Raw genomic sequence first — 18,926 nt, forward strand, 5'->3', positions numbered from 1 at the left:
GTTCACCTCTCTTTGTGCTGTTTGTAGTAAATCTGTGCTGTTTCATATCAGTAACTTGAGTGAGGTTAACATTGCTTGTCACTACTGAAGTCTTAATTTCAAATCCTACATTCACCTTTTCCTAAGTCTATTATCAAGAATTTCACTCTCGCTGTTTCACTATGTCTGTTGTCACAACTGTTGCTGCTGCTGCACCACTTGAGTGTCAGATTCTGTGTATGTGTGGTAGGTTGTTTCATGACTTGTCGTGTGAGGTAAAACATGTAGACACGATTTGGGTACTCTGTCTGCTCTTGGCTACTGAAACATATATCATGTAGGCTACAACATACCTGTCAGACACTAATGTGTGGATATGAAGACAACTGTTTGGGAAACATGTGTGGACTTCATTACATTTTACTATGTGGCATATGTGTCAGTGATACAGTAAATGCATGTGCTCTAATCCAGTGAGGGTTTACAAAGTAGTATCTGATTACCCCATATTGTTAGGTTAGGTTCTGTGATGTTTGTAATTAGCATAAAACTCTTGTTCATGATATCTTAATGCTTAAGCTTAATGCTCATATGAGATATTGAGAGTTGCCAGTCCTGTTGCTCCCTTCACATTTCAGGGTGCACCCTGAAATAGTTCCCACAGCAGATGTGTTCTCACTCAGCTACAAAAAAAATATATAGAGGTTCATTTAAAGTGGGATGCATTTTTGCATATGAGTGCATTTACGCGATTTACAACCAATGCCTTGCTTTGCCTCTGATGTTTTTGGAGGGAAATAAGTGGTCAGAGGGCAGCGTGAAATTTAGTGGCTTCGACTTCAGTGCTTTAGCACTTATCCCTCATATATCACAGATAGTCTGCATGCAGCTGTCACAGAAAACGTCTCCACTCGCATTTAGCAACACAATTTACCTTGCTACTTTGCATGCAGAGTCTATTTGTCACTTTAATCTGGATACTGTGCGTTTATCTTCCCTCAGTCACTTTAATGCACATGGCGGTTGGCTGGGGCAGTCTTTCAGCTCATGGCTGCATTAGGACTCTAACGAGAATTAGGGGTACATTCCTCATAAAGATACATGGGTGCACATGCACATTTGCATGCGCAAACACACATATTGACCATTTCACACATACTTGTGTGCACTCACAGACATACATACGTTAAGAATGAAATGTTCATGAGATATACAGTAATAATTCTTATCTAATGCAACCACAGTGGAGAAGGGCCATGCACTCACAATTACCTTCATCTTCCAGCAAAATTCCTTCATATCCATAATTATTAATGTCTTTCCCTGACTGTAATAATTTTGCACGGTGAGTTATATCCATTGCAGGAACACTAGAGAGACTTTTTATGAATACTTAATAAAAGCTTTTGTGTACACAAGAGCATCTGGCCAAGTGAGGGTAATGAATGGACAGTTAGGTTCAGATCATCGTGGTGAAAGGACTAGGTAAAAACCTAGTATATAGCTGGACTGTGTATGGATGTGCATTAGCTAGAGCTATCCAGCCATGACACTGGTAGTTTCTGCTTTAGCTGTGCGCACTCCCCCGATGGGCATACAATTCTCAATGGGCAGGCAAAATTCTGCAAACACCTGAGTGAAGCGAAGCAGGCAAACAAAAACGAGATGCACTCCCTGGTGCTCGGTCAGTCAGGGGCATTTGTGTTTGCAGGGCCGGCACAGCCAAAGAACTTGAGGGACTGTACGAGTTTCAGTTACTAAGATAAGATTCCTTCACCTTTTTTTTTTCAACTTTGCTGCAGCTGTTTGTTTTCTGTCCTTAGAGTATGAAAATCCTTCAGAAAACTAGCTTGACCTATGTAATCCAGCAGAGTTTGTCAGATACATTATTGATTCTTGCTAATGCAGTGCAGCCTTTTAAAACCAACATGCAATTAAAGTGAAAAATATATCAAAAAATCTAAAACAGCACAGTTTGTTCTGATGAAAGGTATGGATCATTTGCACTAAATGATCTAAAACATGCAAAAAAAAAAAAAAAAAAATCTTTAGGCCATCAATTAAGCTATGAGGCTTTTCACATTCTGAAAACATACTCTTGTATATCATCTATCTGTAAATTTTGATCTCAAAATCCAGCCAGGCCTGTGCGTATAGCAGCTGTCTGCCATGTTCCAGAGGGTTTCTGAGCGCTCTGAATCCAGGTCAGGCTGCTCCACTGATTATGCTGTCTCCTTTTCTTTGATTTCCTGTCTGGGACAAGGAGTCAGTGATGATTTTCACCAGCATCTCAGTCATATAAATCAACTTGGAAGCCCAGACGCTGGGACTAGCACTAGACAGCCTCTGTCCGGACAGCGCCAGGAGTAGTTAAAGCACAGAAGAATCATGGGACTTGGGGTTAACAGATGATGCTATAAATTTGGGGAATCTCTCTTCCTTGGTTTGTCAAAGTCAGAAGGGAGTTAACCTCAAGGAAGAGACCTGACAGTTTTTATCATCGACAGACAAGCGTGCATCCTCGGGCTGCTCTGTTTCAAAGTGGTTTCGGTTAAAATGCAAGCAAAACATAACGTCTGATCTGCTGTTGTTTATCTTAGTGAATGTGTCCATAAAAGAACAGTGGTGTCCCTTTAAGAGCTGTTAGATTTCTTCGTGCTAGCCTTGATCGAGGGCCTTTTTAGGCAGGTGCAGCAAGTGGGCCAGGGCTGGAACAGCTGCGATGGGATCAAGGGAGGGTGAGAGAGATAGATGAGTAAGGAGGGGAGAGAGGGGCTTCTCCTGAGCTGCTGCCATGTCATGTACATCTCTCATAAATCTCTGTCCCAGAGTGAGAGCAGCTAGCGTTTGCATTTCATTCACTGGCCCTCTCTCCATTCTGACCCCCCCCCACACCTCTCCCCTAGTGCTGTTTATTTTCAGCCCTCAACATACTCCGAAGGCCTGTGAGGTAATTATTTCATAAAGTTACACCTCTGCCATCACAGACGACCACAGTTGGCCCACACTTAAAAGCCTGAGCCAATGAAAGTACCTTCTGCATGACAAGTAGATGGAGGTGGGGGGACTGAGGGCATTAGATGCAGGAACATTTTACCCTCCTCTGCCAGTGCTAATCAATTAATCATTATTTCTTTCATACAAGGAAAAACTCTCCCTGTGTGGGAACCCTTTTTACAAGAATTTTGAGTTTAAATTTTTTTGAACATTTGTACAAATCAGCCACTCAACATGCTGACGAAATAGCAAACAGTAAAGACATGTCTTGTTTTGGATGGGTGGACTTTTGAGACCCAAGAGAATGTAGAAGTCCAGGGCTGCTCTTAATGTTACAACTTTCACTGTGGCCTGAAACTACAACAACAGTAATCTGTTCTTTTTTTAATATAAATTCAAGTGTTTTGCCACTTACTATTGCCAACTTATGTAACGCAATCATGATTCAGCAACTGCTAATCAAAGTGGTTACAGCTGTGCTGTGCTTTTGGAATTTTATTGGTCAGAGTTTGGTAAGATTTCAGAAAGCACATTTTAAATTCCCACTCGTTTTGAAGTGACAAGAACACTTGATGTTTGAAAATTATTTAAACTGCAACTTGAGAAAAAAAACAAAACCTGGAACACATTTTGAAATAATAATTCCCTGTTGTCATCAGGTCTAGAGAACAGCTATACCACTGTGATTGTTCATATACTATATCTTTCCTATACTTGAGCTTGAGCTTGAGGCTACATTGCCCATGTTATAATGGTAACATAAGTAATAACACATACTGAACATAAACAATCAATTTTATGGTGTCTTCTGTGATTGATGTGTCTTAGATTGAGTTAATCCTCGATAATGTATGAAGTAATCACTTTAGATATATTATCTGACTCTGATAATCCCAATCCAAAGCATGCAACCACGGTGATTGAAAAATTAACAGTGCCCTGGGGTTGAACACCCAAAGATGAATCGCTGTTAACACTAGTTTCAGGTTGAGAGTTGTGAGGTTTCATGTTGTGATTATTAAAATCTTATAGAAATGGATATAATAAAAATGTTTTGGAAGACTTTTTCAGTTTGAAGGTTTAACAAGAAATTATTATGTATGTATGTATGATAAAACAAAAATATCAAGATGAAAAATACATTTTGGGAAGGGAAATGTGAGAAACTCGCTTTTGAAAATCATATTCCAGATACAGTGTAGAAATAAAACAATGGAAACATTAACCATTGTCAAGCCTTCTCATAGACATGTGTGAGCGAGTATTTCCCCTTCTTCTTCCTCCTTTTTAGACTGAATCTCAGCCCCTTGGCACAGTGATTTTTCAGATTGTTTTAGAGTGTCAGCTTCCTCCTGATGTAAGGCTGTGCTAATTTACACACTTGCAGATAAAAGCCTGTCACAGCCATCCATCTTAAATCACATGCTTCCACAGAACAGCTGTGTGTAAGAGAGTGGGCCAAGGAGAGAGAGGCTGTGTGTGTGTCTGTGTGTTAGATATAAAAGCATTTACATAGGAGTCCTGTGAAAACACATATATGTGCACAAATATACTGTGGGTGCATATAACCATAGATACAGAAATCCACACACACAAATATATAGATACAGACACCCACACAAGAAGATCCTAGCAGTGCTGCTCATGAGGGTATGTTCACCCTAGATCATAAAAGTGCAGAGACACAAGGGCATAGTCAGGCCCATCATGATTTTCAGAAGTTATAAATAGAGGAAAAGCTAATAAACATTTATGGAGCGGCTGTAAATCGCCTGCAGTGTAAACGCATGACAATAAGTTCTGTTATCCCCACAATGTCATTTGAATGCCCTTTACTGGTGAGGCCATTACTCATTTAGCCCCCTCTGGGATTTCAACCAGTGCTCCCATTGGCAGCGGCTCCAAGGTCCGCCAATCAGGCGACCCAATGGGGCCGGGTGCAACATCCACCAGACCCCCGCTGTCCTCATTGACGACATCATGACGCCTGGCCATTAATTTAACTCTGTGGCGTGTGAAACAAAGGGGAAGGAACATGTTATTGTCTCTTAAATATGTCAGTGTTATGGGTGGGATCATTTGTGTGTTTGTAGAACAGGGATTACTGTTGTCACCACTGTAGATTAGTTGTTTTGCTTGGTGTGATGCAGGATTTTTGCATAAAGCCTTGGCATCAACAGTACTGGCTGTGTGGGACTGGTAGAAAAGCAGTGGGCGGAGGAGCTCAGCACATGAACATTCTTTGAGCAGTCTTTCTTCTTTACATTTCTTTGCAATTTTAAGTGCAGTTACTGACTACAAATTAGTATATGAGGTCATCTTAAATACTCAGCTTTTCTCCAACACTGAAACTTTACCTTAATGTAGTTTTTAAGTTTGTTTAGTTGGTTTGGAGAAGGTTTTACTTGGCCAATGAGTCATTGAATTTCACACCTCTGGCCATAAAGCAAACATCCTATACTTTAACTTGAACCTGTAAATGTTTATAGTATTTTATGGGTACGTAATAGTAATAGCACAATGTTTAAATGTATATACAGTCTACTGTACACATAAAGTAGATAGTACACAATGTCCATTCAAAATCATCATTGTTTTGACGTCCTCTATGTTCAGAAGGATGATGGGATTGTTCTCTATTTGCTGTACGGTCCTGAGCAGTGATTGAGTGTGTTATGTTTTAAAAGCTAATTAGCGTCACGAGCAGTATCAGGAGCCATCAATCTCAGGCTCAGTAAATAACCAAAATGGACCAAATAACCAAGTTTGGCTGATGATGGTGTATGTAGCCTTTGTTGCTAATGGTGGTCATTAACCTCTCAATGGCTAAATAATAGCATCTTAATTAATTTGTTTCAAAGGGAAAGTTTGTAGTAGAATTTAATTATATTAATGTCGGGGAGGCCACAAGGTGCACAGCAGGAGAACTGGCAAACGTATGCACGGACGTAAGCTGAGATGTGATTACACCAGTCACGGTCATGCATGTGTCTGCACACGCAACTCTGCCTGTGCTCATGTCTGCATGTATTTATACACACACATACACAACACTTCTTAGACCAATGTCAAGCTGTGGTAATGTCTGTCAGCAAATAGGCTTCAAAGGATTGACAAGAAAGACTACTACAATCCCAAAGGATAGTTTGACCACAATATAAATTCAAATGTTATTAGTAATACATTACAGCAACAAATAATAGATAATAAATCAAACAGCATGACAAGACAGACTGTTCCTAGGAATTCAAAACATTTGTAACCTCTTCTCATGAAAGAATCCCACCTTCTCACACAGTGACCGCTGACATTTAACAAGAGACGCTGTTTAAATAAAGTCTCTAAAAATGTTTCGCACATTCACAGACCCCTGGTACTGTATACATATTGAAGTTTGTAAAAGAAGTTGTATAAATCTCCTACACAAAGGGGCTTTCCCCCCCTGGGTATCTTTTTTGTTCTTTGCTCAAGGGCATCTTGGGAAGAACTGTTTATAGACAGTAGAGTGTTCACATGATACAGATGGTGGCCATCTCAGTCACGAACAAGGTTATGTTTCGTACAAACTCCCTTACAGTAGATTACACTGCTTGTGGATGTGATAGTGAAAGAAATTGAAATATACACAGACGTTTCCTCTGCATGACATATCTAGATATTTTGCTTGTCTCGTTTGGATTTCATTATGTTTTTGAGTCACTTTGAGTTCATTAAGCTTTGAGTATTGATGAAAATGACAAGCCACAGAGGGCCTTGAATCGCAGTTCCTGTAAAACAGCCTCCATGTTGGGCCTGTTTGCCCTTTCAGTATTACCTCATGGCCTCTTGTGGGTCACTGGTAAATTTATTTGGGGGTGTAAATGATATTTTTTTATGATAAAAAAATATTAGCTAAAGTTTTACTAAAGTAAATTGCCCATTTTTGAAGTGTGGGGGGTCTTAACATCTACTTTATCCCAGTACAGTATCCCATACCAGGCCACAGAATGCATAATAAGACATTTTCATCCCTGTTTGAGGTGTTTGGGTGATGCTTTTATCCACAGTGATTTGCAGTGAGAGCAGATTAAAGCCTTTCTTAGAGGAGAAAATTTCATGACCACTGCCTACTGTGGTTTACTATTCCTGTCGCTCTGCAGCCAACCAGATAAAGATGTTCTAATTCACTAAATTCAGCCTGAGTCCACACACATACTCAGCACCACACATCCTGATTAGCTTTCTATATCTGCTCTTTTGTGGCTCTTATGCTCTTCATTTTACTGTTCTTTATATCCTCTTCATCTTCCTCCGCTTAATTCTACTTCTTCTTGTCTCCTCCTTTTTATTGTGCTCTTTCTTCTCCTCATCTTCTTCTCCTCCCTTCTTCTCCGGATATAAGTACAACCAGATCTATTACCAGGCCCTGCGGATATACTGAGACAAAATGAGAGACTTTGATTTTCTAATACCATTAGACTATATATATCTGAGTGTGTGTGTGTGTCTGTGTGTGTGTGTGTGTGTGTGTGCATGATTGCGTGAGTTAGGGTGGGGGAGTGTGTAGAGATCCACTGGAGGACTCAATAAGAGAGGAAGAGCTGAGATTTATTAGTGGGACACAAGTCCAAAATCAATCAGGTGATTGAATCAGGATATTATTGGTCGTAAATTAGAGAGTTGTTTATGTCAGAAAGGGGAAGGAGGAGAGGGGAGGAAGAGGCCTAGTGCAGAACAAGGAAGAGCAAGGTAAGCTAGTTGGTGAGCTTATCTGATTCTTTATGTCATGACCAATACATGCCCCCAGTAGTTAGCCTCGCTGGAATGCCTTTTTCAGCAACACAAGCCATCTTTTATATTGTAAGTAGTGTAGCATGCACTTTCTTATCCCGGTTCATTTCATTTTGGACGTTAAAACCGTCTTTGTCAGAGGAAACCTTAGATGCAGTAATAAAATCAGGAATGAACAAGCAAAATGAAAAAAAATCAAACATGGACAAAAACAACAAATCACTCCAGTGGAGTAGATAAAGACTGCTTCTGAACTCTGCTGATAGCTACATAAAAATCTAAATAATACAATAAGCCTAAATAGGTAGACAAAAGAACATACTTTTCATCAAGTCATCTTTTCCATGTGCATCTCAGGTGTCTAAACCAGACAGCTGGGCAGAGTTGTTATTTTCTTCATCAGTGACACACATCAGTCTGGACACTACAGTTTTCATAGCCTCCTGTGGGTCTTGTTTGGAATAAGATAATTAATATTCATGAATATTCTAATTATGCCATGTATCATGTGCCCAAAAATTGATAAAAAAATGTATATGTGTATATATATCTCTATCTATCTATCTATCTATCTATCTATCTATCTATCTATCTATATATATATATATATATATATATATATATATATATATATAGTATTTATAACTGAATATCACTTTTATATGAAGCAATATTTTAAATGGCATAGAGTGTCAGCAAGTTCATATTAGTACAGTGAGTACGTGGCCACACTCACACAAACACACACACAAACACGTGATAAGCCATATGCTTGCCAATAGCTTGTGAGTTTTAGTCATTCGATGGAGACACTGTTCCCATGAAAAAGAGAAACGTCCATGGTCCAGGACTCCCAACACAGTTCACAGATGAAACAACATCTAATAAAAAATAAGAGCGGTGATATAAAGATAAGGCCTCATAAATATAAACTGGCCAAGGGGCTGATAAAGGCAGAGCAAGAGAAACAGGATGGAAGGGAAGCCTGAGAAGTGTACAGGCTGACTAACACGGCAGACTGTTAGATGAACAGATGGATGAAAAGACGGAGGCCTCCTCTCCTCCTGAAATTAACGTGAATCTTGTATCCAGATTTTGTCTGGATCTGATGTACTGTAGGTGGATTGTGTTTACACCTGGCATTTTGCCATACACACTGACACATGATTTTGTTTCTCTCACCAAAACACATACTGTAGTTATGCTGTCACTTCCTCACAAAGTATCCAGCCTATGTACATTTAATCATGTAAACATGTTGCCCTGCTGTCGAAACACACTGACCTACCTGTGTCCACATTGTATTCATTTTTAGTAACCGTGTTAGCCACCAACTATAGAGATAGAGGTGATTTGGATGACTGTACACTTAACTCTCAGTGATATAGAGCGTACTGTACATGACCACAGCGAGTCACAATCATACGATAATTAGCTCCTATCATACAAACAAATATTTTTAGTTCATGTATGATCAAGTTATGTCTCATTTTACATGGAGAAGAAGAAAAGATTGAATATGTCGAGTGGATGAACATGTAAAGTTGGGCAGCTAAGGCCTGCATGTCAGATTGTTCATTGTAATGGTAAATGAAAGTGGCATTTGCTTGAAAAATTGTCCATGTCTATCAAATAAAAAGGTTTCATATTACCCACTGATCAACAGTTGTTTGTGACAACATGTCAAGAAACAGTGGCAATGCACCAGCAAAATGTAGAGAATAAGGGGACTTGTAGTTAGTGTTACACTGATGTTTATGATTTATGTTTCAACATTCACATAAAATGTCTTTGTAAATGTTGTATGAGGAAGGAAATGCATTCAACACAACTGTTTGGCCTCAAGTATACACACTGTGAAACACTGAATGTAAACACAACTGTGTTTACAAGATTAACAAGTTTATAAGAAAATTTCACAGGGTACCTTTAATATGTTATGACAGCCATACTTCATAAACCATATCCAAAATGCTCAGTATATGGACAGTAGGCCCAGGTTACTGCAGTTGGAGTTGGTGATTGATTTCTGAGAAATCTAATTGGATGACTGTAAATCACTGACTTCAGAAATCCATGTATATCTTATCATACAGCAAGCAAGACTTTTGTTTGAACCTGTTCAACCTACCAGAAACTGTCTTATGTGGAGCAACAGATGTGTTATTTTGATGTCTAAACATTCTGACACTTTTTTTCAATGTCTTATGTGGCAAATCTCTCCATCTCACACTCAGAGTAAGTTAAAACAAACCATCAATAGTGTTTGCAAATACTATTTGAACCGGGTCTGGGTCTCATTTAGAAATTCCCATGTCTCAGATCTCTCGGATATTGTGAAACGTCATCTTTTTCTCCATCAACAGACCAGGATGCAGATTGTTATTATAGCAACAATTTTCAGAGAGCCAAGAATTTTTGAACCGTCTACTTTCTCTTCTCTCTCAGTCTCGCTGTCTGCCTTGAAACTAATGCACTTTTTCTGTCTGTCCACAGACTTCCTGTTTGTTTTCTTCACTACTCCTGTAAACCACCCACTCACTTTTTTTCTCTATATGTTTTCATCTTTGAAAACAATCAGTCCTGCTCCTCCTCTGTTTTTCTTTCTTGTACACATGACTAGTCATTTGATGACCAGATGTTTTATGAAAATATCATGTCAAATTTTCAAAAACAAGCTGGTTGCCCATTATTTTCCTTCACAAATCAAACTGTATTTCTCTCTCTCTCAGGGATCTTATGTGGATGTGTTATAGTTCATCCCAAAGGTGTTGGATGGGGTTTAAGCCAGGGTTAGGGATGGGTTCCAATAGCAGGTTCCATTATATATCCAAGTTGGTAAAAGACCCAGATTCTCACATTCTCTTTTCAGTCTCTTGCACCTCTCTCTCTCTCTCTGACACTACAGACATTGGAAAGAAAAGACTTTTGGCATATACAAATACGTCGATAAAAGGGCAAAATATAATATTTGCAGAAGGGTACTCACAATAAAGAATCTACCCAACATGTTAAAGTAAGAACTTGTGGTATTTTTAATTTGAGATTATGAGTGCTCAGGCTCAGTCTCCTGACCTGTCAGATTCTCTGATCTGTAGCAGTGCAATCATGAGTTAACCTTCGGTTAGCTTTAAGTGCATTTTTCCTGCAAAACAAGTAAAGTAAAACTAATATCATTTTTGTAGTGTTGTTTTTACTGCAGCACCTGTGGCTTCTTCAGCTTCAGCACAGCCCCATGCCACAACATATTTAACTACCAATTCCCATCATTTCCCATTAAATGAAATACTTATACACGTTTAATAAGGGATTCAAAAGGATTTTGAATGGATTTTGGATTTGGTAAGCGAATTCAGAACTGTATTCAAATTAGCTAAAATGCTGTTGAAGCCCATCCCTAGTCAGAATTCAAGTTCTTCCACACTAGACTCAGTAAACAGTTTCTTAATGGACCTGGCTTTTATGTCCTGGGGCATTCACATGTTAAAACACTAAAGGGCCTTCACCACAATGTTACTTGAAAGTTGGAGGTGCACTAAGCATTACTGTTAGATCTGCCTTAATTGGTACTAAGTGGCACAAACCATGAAAAACAGCCCCATGATGAAACATAAGTGTCAACATACTTTTGGTAATATAGAGTATATAGTAAGATTATCATGTGCATACAGTTATATTGCAATATGCGTGTTTATGTTTTACATTTACTGATAGTTTTCATCCCTTGTATTTACTATTATTCATAGAGAGAGGAGGTCTGGTTCTTGCAGTAATCCTCACACTGAATGACTCATGTCTTGTCTCTATAGAGTTCTGCCTGTGTATGCTGTCATTCCTTCCATCTCTCTCTCCCTCCTCCTTTCTCTCTATCTGCCTCTTCCTCCATCACTCCATCCCACTCCTGTTCCTTCCTGCCGTCCACACTCCCACGATCTTTCCTCCCTCCCTCAGTCCCATTGCATCTCCTCCCTTCATCTCTTCTTCACCCTTTCTCTTTCCCTGCCTGTTACTGTGTGCCTCTTCTCCCTCCCTTCCTCATTTCCTACCCCCCCTTCTTTAACCCTCCCTCCCTCTTTCCATCTATAACCAGGCTTTATCAGTCACAGTAGGGTTATTTGTCTATCAGTTACAAGGGCATGTCTTTGCCAAGAGTGAGATAACAGAGGATGAAACCATGTGGTGGTCTCGTACGCTCTCTGTCTGTCTTCCTCTTTCCTTTGTCTGTTCTCCCTCCTTCAGCCCTCCTTATCTGCCCCCATTTCCTCTGTCTTCATTTTCCCTCTTTCTCCCTGTTTGCAAGGACACATACGCACACATACACACACACTCACACACACATTCATGTTCTCCCCTATTTTTCTCCTCTGTCTTCTGTTTGTGTTCATTAGCCCAGTGAAGCAAGCGTGGGTCTGGTTTGGGCCTGAACAGAAGAACACTGGTCTGGCATGGAGCCTGGCATTGGCCCTGATCCTCTGTAACACACACAAGCACATACACACGCATGAGTGTGCCCCAGCCATGCATGCACGCTCACACACATCACAGAAAAAACTGTAGCCACGCCAGCACATACATATGGAAAAAAACACAAGCACTCAGAAACACAAACATGCATGTAAGTACAGAGACACGCATTTGTGCAGAAATCAACCTCCCTCCCGCGTACAAACACACTCTTGTGTACACACACACACTCACACACATGCAGGCCTCCCATCCATCCATCTCAGTTCCTTGATTAGATTAGGCATTATTAATGGCGGGCCTGTGAGCCGAGCAGACAGCGGGGTCACACCGAGTTTAATTCCATTCTCAGATAACTTCATTTGGCCTGATGCGATTGTTATTGCCCCGGTGCTAGATGTTTATAGGAAACAATAGCCCCCATAACACATCCAGACATCCTATTTAAAGAGGGTCAGCCAGGGGCATTGGATACAGCAGCTCCTCTTCCTGCCACACTGAGTCCGGTGTTGTGGCTGATTTAAGGGGTTGGCCATTTCCCATGCCGGGGGAAAAGAGGATTAACTGGCGTATTGAAATGTATTACCTTAGCCGAGTGAGCGTCTGCGCCATCAACGTGTGCTTCCATTGCGTATGGATAGGCAGGCAAGAGCAAAGGGAAGTGGTGCTGGAATTTCGTGATAACCCTCTGTGTGGCTTTCAGGGCACAGTAAATCTAGTTTTTTTATTGGTTCGTCACAGGGAGCTCTCTTACAAAGAATAAACATTAAGCGTAGATGGCACAAATTTATTATGTGTGGTCGTCGACAAGGCGAATAAAGCTGTCGAGGGGAGAGTGACAGAGAGGAAAAAAGGAGATTGATATGCACACTGCATCAGAGAAGAGTATAATTAAACTGGAGGAGTGGAGGATTTGGTTCTGAGTAACAGTCAGATATGTAGATAGATGGAACACAGTCCTACATTTGCATTGAAACTCCCATTTTGACTCCATCTTATAAGTCACAGTCACAAGAACTGAACAGTTATTAAGTATAATTCAAAAAGTCATGCTCATTCAATGTAAGAAAAGATGACAACCACAATCACTTTTTTTTTGCTGCAACTTTGACCACATAGAATTGCAGGAAAATAGCACCCTTAAAACATCGGAAGGCTAAACCAACTTGTCTGCATTACTGTGTCTGTGTAACTATCCAAAACTGACTTTCCACCCATTTAAAGTGAATGAGCGAGAGAGCTGGACATCAAATGAGCCGCCCTCTTCGTTTCAAAACACAGACCGCATTAATGGGAGCAGGGTTTTGTGTTGAAACATTACAACCCGCGGAGTGCCATTCCTTGGTTTTCATTTAGAGTTTTTTACACCATGTCACGTTACTGTTAGAGCCACTGACATTTCAGTCATCACCTCATCGGAGCTGAGGTAATGCCTTTTAGTATGGAACCCAGGGTTGCAGAAAAGAGCGAAAACAATGAAAAAGGCTTGGAGCCGGTCCAAGAGCTGTTAGAAGAAAGCTTATCATATATCGTGTTGCTGCTCTGTAGTCCTGTTAGTGTTAGCGTGCTGCTGATGTGCCGTTCTGTGCGGGTGGGTCAGTCAGTGCAGAGCCAGAATGGAGGCCCCCGCAGATCCAGTTTCTCTGTGATGGATGAGTTTGGCTGGAAACTGTCGGTGGAGCTATGACCCTGTTGATTGCATGCATGTTTCATGGGGTGATGCTGTGGATTGAGGCTACAGCTCCTCTCTCACCCGAAACCTTTAGTGTCCTCTCCAGGCTCCCTCTCTTTCCCTGATTCAATCAGAACTGCTTTAATTGCCAAGTATAATAAATGTGCAGGACTTTTCACTGACACTTGCACAGTAATACTAATACACAATGTAGGGTGAACAGGATGCATGCAGTGTAAATGGAATGGGGTTAACTATTTATAGATTTACCATGAATTTAAGACACAGCTTTTGAATTTGTTATGCTAAACATCTGATTAGAAGAATAAACAGAGTCATATCTAAAAGGTTACGCAATCCGGTCTGTTCACTTGTGGAGTTATATGATATCAACAAATCTTTCCAGTTTTAGACATTCATATTTATATTTTGACTACTTAATGTACAACATGACCTACAATCTAAAAGAAAAATCACTTTCACTTCCTCCGTTATCCACACTGCATTACAAGTGACCAAGGAATGCAATCATCAAAACCACAGCTTCCTTCCGAGTGACTAAAGTTCCTTTCTTTCATTAATGGCCACATATGACAGAATTTTTAAGCGCAGTAATAAGAGTTAGAGAGAGAAGCTAAAAAAGTTTTTGTTCTTATAACCTACACAGGTGTGTTTAGGTAAGCCCAGTTTAGCTCCTTGTGCATTTGTACCTGATGAAAATAAAGTGATTTTGGCTCTGAGATCCATGTGGTGGTACAGGAAGGGGGAAAGGGAGCTCCAGTTTCTCCTCACACCTGGTGCTAGCTAGCAGCAGTGCCCAACCCTCCGAGCGCTACGGGAGAGCAGACACACCACGGACCGTACAAGCTGTTGGAAAACCCTAGGTGGCCATAATGAGAATGTAGTGTAATGTATCACACTGCCGGCACTATTGGAACTAGAGGCATGCTGGGCTTGCAGCAGACGGGAAGAAAGTTAATCACTGACTTAAGGGCTATTCTCAAAAGTTTTTGTCCTCTTTGAAAATGGAGGGAAACTTCATAGTGAGGAAACGTTTTTTTTCACTGTGGCTGGAGAGGTTTTCATGAACGAGATTAACCCGTCTTATCAGTTTAAATATTTACATGGCTCCACAGCAGACAGGTCCTGATAATCCAGGCTGTTTTCCCAAAATAAATTCTCAGAGTCTATGTTACTGTAATAAAAAGGCATCTTTTTACAGTTTCTTCCTACAAAGTTTTTCCTGTTATTTTTAATAATGATAATCTCTTTTGTGAGAGTAATAGTAATTTTGTGATTATGTCAGTAGAAGTATTACATCAGTATTAGGTAAATTCAACTGAGAATTTTTATTTCCATACCAGCGATCACTTTATAAAAGTAGCTGTAAATCTCATATCCATTTTAAAAAATGCATCTGTATTTACAGATTAAATAAAAAATATTTTGTATTAAACGGTGCAAGTGAGAGTTGCTGTTTTAAGTACTTCAGATAAAGGATGAATAATATGCAGTTAATGTAAATATAAACATACGTACAAAACTTCCATCAGTGCACAGTATAGACTCAGTCATACTCTGTAAAACGTGAGAACTGATGGAGTGTAAGATTACAGAAATCCCACTGTAGATAAAAGCTGAAATTACACACAAGCTATTATGTATAGCTGTTTGCCAGTGTGGCTAGTTAGCAGTTTGATCAGATACAAAGTGAGTCTGATATTGTCTGCTTTTACGTGCAGTGTGCCATAATTGATGGTTGTAGTCCAATCAGAGGCCGTAAAGCTGTCAACATCAGTCTGGGCTGCCAGAGGTCGCTTCCTCACTTCTCTCTCCCTGAACTGTCTGTGGTTTGTGTGCAAACCAAACACCTGATAACAACTAACTCCAGATAAAGGAGTGGTGTTTTTAAACTGAGAGGGAAGTCGATAATGACATTTGGGATTTCTAGAATGATAGCTTACAGTGTGTACACTGTTGGGGAGTGGAGATGATCTCTACATGGCACTGATTACAAGTCAGGAGATAAAGAGGGCACTGTTTGGTGTGTGTGTGTGTGTGTGTGTGTTTGTGTGTGTGTGTGTGTGTTATTGAATGTCTAAATGCATATACACACAAGGCATGCATTTATGCCCTGTGTGTATATACATGTGTACACTGTATTTATATATTTGTATTTATGTGTTATATAAATATAAATAAAGTTTATTATGTGCATGCAGATGCTAGTGGTTCATGTCTATGTCTGTGCACATGCACTGTACTGTATCTAATTGAGTGTGTGTGTGTGTGTTTGAGTGAGAGGTCTAATGTCTCTGTATGTATGGGGCTGTGGAGGCATCAGCCTAAGTGGCAGGCAGAGTACATAATGGAGTAGCCATGCTGAAGTGAATAATTCATGTCTGGATGGGAGCTCAGATGAGGATATCCAGCATTTTCATATATTAATTTATTGCATGGCAGATGAAGGCTAAAATATGCTAGAGTGCTTTATTAGCTGCAAATCTGTGTCACTAAGAGGCCTTTGTTTCCGTTAGGTTACAGGAGAGTTTGGCATTTTTTTCTTCTTTGTCTTCCTGGATCAGAGCCAGAATCGTTTTATTTTGATCAAGTGTGAATGCCAAGATTATTCCTCTTTATTATCATCTCATCATGTCATCTCTTTTATATCTTCTTCCTTAGAGAGTAAAAAAGAAAACATTATTCATTTCTTGTATACCCAGCACCTACCTATCATACACAGTCATGCAGGGAATGACAATGTGAAGTATTATGATTATATATGAGATATTGTAAACATATATATTTTTTAATCATGTGACTTTTTACTTACTCCTTACTGGGTGTAATTTTACCAATCTACGAATATGAGCCTCTGCTACTGATGTACCCCCTGCCGGTAACTTTGAACAGTATATCTGTGAAATGCAGACTGAAAAAGTGAAAGTCTATGATTTTGAAGCAACATTGGAGCCTTGATATAAAATAAAAACGCATGGCTATAGGCTGCAGAAAGCTGTGAAGATGTGTGATGGTGGAAGATTGTTTTTTTTCCCGGTCGCTGTTATGATTTGTTTGACTATGCTTCAAAATAAATGCTCAGGTTGCTCAAATGTTCTTAAGTAAGACACTAAGTGATCTGTAAATATTGTAGTGTAAATTTGTGCATTTTTGTTGTTCTTAAGAGTGCAGATTTTGTTTAATTTACCAAGCCATTTAAGATAATATAGTTATTGCATTATTGCATGGGCTCACCTAGTGCTGTCTGTAGCACAGGCATTCTGATGAGATGGACACATAAATTACATTTGGATGAAAGACAGCTATTAGGCAGGCTTGCTGTCCACAGTTAGCCGACTCAATGGTTTTCTGATTTGTTCATTACAGTGATATACTGCAGTAGCTTTGATTGCTTAACTTAAGTAAATCCATACCTACCAACAAGCACTAAAGATGAATTTTTAAGTTTGATTCCCAATGTGTGCATCCGTGGCAAAAAGCCCTTGGGAAAGACAACTGAACACTTAACTTTCTCTCTGCAGCTCTGACCTCTCCAGTTTAATGTGTTCATGTCTATCAGATGGATATGTGAACAAACAAATTTCTAATTACCCTCAGTGGAGTAAGGTGATCGAGTGTTCTAAGGAAACCTCCTCCGCGTACATTTTAAGACTCTTTATAGGGACATGTTATGTGCAAATCCATTGCTTTGGAATGGAGGAAAACAGCATTAGCCCAGAATGAGAAGGCATGAATATTGCATCAGAGCTTTGTTATGCTCAGGCTCTCGTCTCTTTAATGGTGCACTTTACCAACTAGCTATATCCATTAAATGAGTGTGCTTAATGTGAGTGTATGTGCATGTGTGTGTGCATGACTGATTGTGTGTGTGTGTGTGTGTGTGTGTGTGAGAGAGTGAGAGTGAGTGAGGGCAGGGGGGAGACGGAGTCTTTATTTATGTGGATAAGTGATGTGTGCTTGGTTTCCATGTGCTTGACTCTACGAACACATTTGTGTACTTTGTTTGTGTAAAACAGATGCAAACTGTCCAAAAATGATCCAATAGCAAATTGTTAAACCTTAAACAAATGATCTTAAAAAAACTTTATGGCCTGTATTGACTTCAGTGGAAAAAAAAGAAAAAAAGAAAAACTGAGGTGGACATGTTCCATTTCACGTCACCTGTGTGGAACGTCACACGGTGAGCTCAGCATCGACTGGACTTGTGAACAATCAACAAGATAATTCCCAGCACTTATCTTCTAAGATAACAGTTATGGCTGTTTGTTTAACTTCTACAGTGACCCCTCCGTTGTTGCTTCTCCTTTTTTTTTCTCTACCTCTTCCCCTGTGATCAAGGTTGGGAAACTCAATACCCCCAATGTGCTGTGTTTTCACCTGGTCGTCACGGTAACCCCAAAACACAGGGCGGCTGTGAATGAAATTCCTGTGTGTCATCAATCACTGGCCGACAAAGACAGGATTGTTGTGGTCTTTGAGTGACGCGAGGGGAATGTGCTGGCTGAGGCTGAGGCTGGGGAGCCTTTGTGAGGTCTGGACCATGCAGGCCCTGAGCTGAGACCTGGATGTTTACACTACTCTCCTGACACTGGCACTGATTCAGGTTCAGTTCAGAGAGAGAGAAAAAAAGAGAGACTGCCCCTTCACTGTTAGTGCTGGATAAAAAAAATATAAAAAACAGGAGAAGGAAGAGATGGAGTTAATAAGTCTAGGCATTGTTTAATAAGTGATAAATTGTCAATGAAATTCTCTCTCTCTGTGTGTGTGTGCGCGTGTGTGTGTTTTGTGTATTGTGAATGCTCAGCTGATGGATGCACCCAATAGTGGTCATTTAAGAGGATATATATGTAGGCAATTTTTATTTGACAGATGGTTGCTTTTGATCACAAACATTTTTGACGTGATGAGCTGTAAGCTAGCCTAGCACAAGTTTCTTCCATCTCTCTCAAACTGCAATCTATAATGCTTTGAAGTACAATAACATAAATATACATTAATTAATACTGAAAATAGGGCCATTTAA

At 39.9% G+C, this 18,926-nt stretch overlaps 1 protein-coding gene across 3 annotated transcripts in view; it reads left to right on the forward strand.

Annotated features, from left to right (window-relative positions):
* LOC108873108 (uncharacterized) overlaps positions 1-18,926 on the forward strand; it is a 102,692-nt gene that overhangs the window by 27,770 nt on the left and 55,996 nt on the right. The gene's annotated exons all lie outside the window — the stretch shown is intronic.

The sequence above is a fragment of the Lates calcarifer genome, linkage group LG16_LG22, assembly GCF_001640805.2.
Source record: "Lates calcarifer isolate ASB-BC8 linkage group LG16_LG22, TLL_Latcal_v3, whole genome shotgun sequence".
NCBI classification, from domain to species: domain Eukaryota; kingdom Metazoa; phylum Chordata; class Actinopteri; family Centropomidae; genus Lates; species Lates calcarifer.